This window comes from Oncorhynchus kisutch, unplaced genomic scaffold (genome assembly GCF_002021735.2).
Source record: "Oncorhynchus kisutch isolate 150728-3 unplaced genomic scaffold, Okis_V2 scaffold697, whole genome shotgun sequence".
Classification (NCBI taxonomy): Eukaryota; Metazoa; Chordata; class Actinopteri; order Salmoniformes; family Salmonidae; genus Oncorhynchus; species Oncorhynchus kisutch.
Window position 1 is genome coordinate 262,028 of NW_022262642.1, and position 4,618 is coordinate 266,645.

Below are 4,618 nucleotides of genomic sequence, written 5' to 3' on the forward strand. Positions count from 1 at the left end.
GGGCTAAAGTAGTGTACTATATAGGGCCCTGGTCTAAAGTAGTGTACTATAGAGGGTCCTGGGCTAAAGTAGTGTACTATATAGGGAATAGGGTCCTGTTCTAAAGTAGAGCACTATAGAGGGTCCTGGTCTAAAGTAGAGCACTATAGAGGGTCCTGGTCTAAAGTAGTGTACTATATAGGGTCCTGGTCTAAAGTAGTGTACTATATAGGGCCCTGGGCTAAAGTAGTGTAATATATAGGGAATAGGGTCCTGTTCTAAAGTAGAGCGCTATAGAGGGTCCTGGTCTAAAGTAGAGCACTATAGAGGGTCCTGGTCTAAAGTAGTGTACTATATAGGGCCCTGGTCTAAAGTAGTGTACTATATAGGGCCCTGGGCTAAAGTAGTGTAATATATAGGGAATAGGGTCCTGTTCTAAAGTAGAGCGCTATAGAGGGTCCTGGTCTAAAGTAGTGTACTATATAGGGCCCTGGTCTAAAGTAGTGTACTATATAGGGCCCTGGGCTAAAGTAGTGTAATATATAGGGAATAGGGTCCTGTTCTAAAGTAGTGTACTATATAGGGCCCTGGGCTAAAGTAGTGTACTATATAGGGCCCTGGGCTAAAGTAGTGTACTATATAGGGAATAGGGTCCTGTTCTAAAGTAGAGCACTATAGAGGGTCCTGGTCTAAAGTAGAGCACTATAGAGGGTCCTGGTCTAAAGTAGTGTACTATATAGGGTCCTGGTCTAAAGTAGTGTACTATATAGGGTCCTGGGCTAAAGTAGTGTACTATATAGGGTCCTGGTCTAAAGTAGTGTACTATATAGGGTCCTGGTCTAAAGTAGTGCACTATATAGGGCCCTGGGCTAAAGTAGTGTACTATAGAGGGCCCTGGGCTAAAGTAGTGTACTATAGAGGGCCCTGGGCTAAAGTAGTGTACTATATAGGGAATAGGGTCCTGTTCTAAAGTAGAGCACTATAGAGGGTCCTGGTCTAAAGTAGTATACTATATAGGGCCCTGGGCTAAAGTAGTGTACTATATAGGGCCCTGGTCTAAAGTAGTGTACTATATAGGGCCCTGGGCTAAAGTAGTGTACTATATAGGGCCCTGGGCTAAAGTAGTGTAATATATAGGGAATAGGGTCCTGTTCTAAAGTAGAGCACTATAGAGGGTCCTGGTCTAAAGTAGTGTACTATATAGGGCCCTGGTCTAAAGTAGTGTACTATATAGGGCCCTGGGCTAAAGTAGTGTACTATATAGGGCCCTGGGCTAAAGTAGTGTACTATATAGGGCCCTGGGCTAAAGTAGTGTACTATATAGGGAATAGGGTCCTGTTCTAAAGTAGAGCACTATAGAGGGTCCTGGTCTAAAGTAGTGTACTATATAGGGTCCTGGGCTAAAGTAGTGTACTATATAGGGTCCTGGTCTAAAGTAGTGTACTATATAGGGTCCTGGTCTAAAGTAGTGCACTATATAGGGCCCTGGGCTAAAGTAGTGTACTATAGAGGGTCCTGTTCTAAAGTAGAGCACTATGTGAAGCATGGTGGTGGCAGTATCATGCTGTGGAGATGTTGTTCATCGGCAGGGAAACTGGTCAGAATGGAAGGAAGGATGGATGGTGCTAAATACAGGAACATTTGAGGGAAACCTATTTCAGTCTTCCAGAGATTTGAGACTGGGACGGGGGTTCACCTTCCAGCAGGACAATGACCCTAAGCATACTGCTAAAGCTACACTTGAGTGGTTTAAGGGGAAATATTGAAATTTCTTGGAATGGCCTAGTCAAAGCCCAGACAAACCAATTGAGAATCTGTGGTATGATTTCAATATTGCTGTACACCAGCAGAACCAATCCAACTTGAAGAAGCTGGCGCAGTTTTGCCTTGAAGAATGGGCAAAAAAATCCCAGTGGCTAGATGTGCCAAGCTTATAGAGACATACCCCAAGAGACTTGCAGCTGTAATTGCTGCAAAAGGTGGCTCTACAAAGTATTGTCTTTGGGGGGTGAATAGTTATGCACGCTCAAGTTCGTGTCTTGTTTCACCCCCCAAAATATTTTGCATCTTCAAAGTGGTAGGCATGTTGTGTAAATCAAACGATACAACACCCCCCCCAAAAAAACATTTTAATTCCAGGTTGTCAGGCAAAAAAAAATAGGAAAAATGTGAAGGGGGGGGGGGGTGAATACTTTCACAAGCCACTGTATATATGGAATAGGACCCTGGTCTAAAGTAGTGCACTATATATAGGGAATAGGGTTCTATAGGGTCCTGGTCTAAAGTACTGCACTATTTAAGGAATAGGGCCCTGGTCTAAAGTAGTGCACTATATAGGGAATAGGACCCTGGTCTCTACATAGGGAAATGTTTCCAAATACCATCCTATTCTCTAGGGAACATGTCGGGCACTACATAGGGAATAGGGTCCTCGTCTGGTCGGGCAGATCAAACGTGAGACGTGCCCTGGCTGCGGGCAGGGTTAGTGGTGGTTTATTATACCAACCCTTATCCCGTCCAGGGCCGTCCCTCTATGGGCACGAGAACACCAGGAGACCCCCTGAATGAATGGAAGGACATTTAAAATACATAGTTGCTTCAGTAGTTTCAGGACAACAGTACATCCATCAAAATGGTGGATTAAAAAAAACAGTCTGATTTACTGCATTGTGGTCTGTACCTGGCCATGAGAGCCCCCCCCCCCCCCCCCCAGATAAAGATGGCAGCACCCAGCTCTTTAAGCCCTGGTGTTCCAGAAGATTATAGAAGTCAATGATGACACTGAGCTGTCCAGCTGAGAGACACCAGACTCAGCACCCCAGCAAATCAGGAACAGAGCCCCAGCTGCCATGGCAACCTGGGCCTTGGTTCCGGAACCCTCACGCCGAGCAGCTGTTGCACTTTCCCCATCCCGGCGATGCTGGCAACCATGGAGACCAAGATGGAGATGATGGTTCTGCAGGTGTCTGGGGAGAGTCAACATGGAGTCATACACCTTGACCAGGAAGAGAAGAGGAAGTCATGCTGATACCTCAACTGTTAATATGAACTTTTAGTTTTAATACACAACCATCACTTTGTGTATGTAGGTTAAAATGTCTACTCACCATCTTTAAAAGTGAATGAAACACCAGTCAGAGAAATAGTCTTTAGAAAATGTGCTTGTTCCTGAAAATAAAACATCTTTGCATTAACTAGTGATGCCTCCACTTATTTGTCACTTGTTGTATTCAAAATGGCAGCATATTGCCCAAAGTATCTGGTCTAAAAAAAGAATAGTGCACTATATAGGGAATACAAAGAAATCTTTGGCCCTTGGCCCTCGGGGTGCCAGTGTTCTAATCCCACTATATAGGGAATACGGAGAAATCTTTGGCCCTCTGACCTTGCATCTGTCCAGTACTCTGCACGTCACAGTATCATCCACAGCCTCTCCCAGAAGATCTGAGCCGTCACTATGTTGTTGCTGATAAAGACTGGGACTCTCCACAGCAGCAGGACAAGATGATTACCAACCAGCCCACGACCCCTGAGATGAACGTGAATTCATCCCCTCATGGGGAAATGAGTCTGTCATCCTTACAGACATAGTATATTCACAACAGTTAAAATATATATTAAAAAAAAAAAAAAAATCATAGGATAATAAATATATGATTGGTCAGGTAAAACGTACAGTATAGTCTGCACAGTGGCCGTTATGGTGCTGGGTGATGTCATGTGGTGCAGGACATGGTGGTCAACAAGAGTCCTGAACTACTGCTACCTGCAGGGGAACTGGAGCCAAAACAGGATCAATAAGGACATGATGCAATGAGACAGCGATCAATTACCTTTTGAGGAATCGGTCTGAAGAAAAAAAAAGGACCCTTTTACTCAAAGGGTGTACGCCTAGTATGAACCACACGGGGTAGCATCTCAAATGGTCCAGTCGGCTCTTCGTCGTCATATTCACATCGGCTACGTTTAAAACACATGCCAATTCCAGGTTACATATACTACCTTTACATAGTAAGTTTTAAAATGGCAGAGAAATAAGGGGTAAAGGTAGATAAAAAATGAACTTGCATAAACCAAATTGCTTTGACAAACTCAAAGGATGAGGAAGGTTTTTTTTCCAAAGAATTCCATAAATGAAGCCGTTATAAACATTGGTCACCTGCTGCTCAACTGTGACTTAGTCCTCCTTGGAATCAACAGCCAGAACTGATTCCTTTTAACGAGACAGTAGGGGGTTGATTTATAAAGGTAGGCGCGCTGGTGTCACCTGTTAATTAATAAATGAGCACAAATCCGAATATCATTTCATGTCAACCAATCAACGGAATGGAAAGATATAACGTGTTTTTGATCATGCCGCCGTTCTGAAATGAGAGAGACACAGACAGATAAAATCACTAATTGATTCGTTCAATATTAGGTTGGTGACAACGTTCAAAGAAACGTGAATCAAACACGTTGCAACAATGTTCCAATGTAACCCATAATATATAAACACACAAGACACCTTTCAATGTAGGGGCGTTTTTTTAAATTTTTTAGATGATGTGCAGTGTCCTCCAATCACAAGACGTCTTTTCCCGCCGTAGGGCAATACAGACGTGAGTTTCATCCAATCAAATCTCTCGACCGCGATACG

General features: G+C 43.6%; 1 long non-coding RNA gene across 3 annotated transcripts; it reads right to left on the minus strand.

Annotated features, from left to right (window-relative positions):
- Positions 1-2,229: 2,229 nt before the first annotated feature.
- LOC116361460 (uncharacterized) lies at positions 2,230-4,238 on the minus strand. Of its 3 annotated transcripts, XR_004207601.1 has the most exons (6): positions 4,139-4,238; positions 3,656-3,756; positions 3,365-3,508; positions 3,087-3,147; positions 2,660-2,945; positions 2,230-2,539 (listed from the first exon to the last, which is right to left on the minus strand). It is a non-coding gene; the product is annotated as an uncharacterized LOC116361460 (long non-coding RNA). The 3 variants fall into 3 exon arrangements; XR_004207600.1 differs by having other exon boundaries at positions 2,230-2,945; XR_004207602.1 differs by having other exon boundaries at positions 2,230-2,945; positions 3,365-3,557.
- Positions 4,239-4,618: the final 380 nt, after the last annotated feature.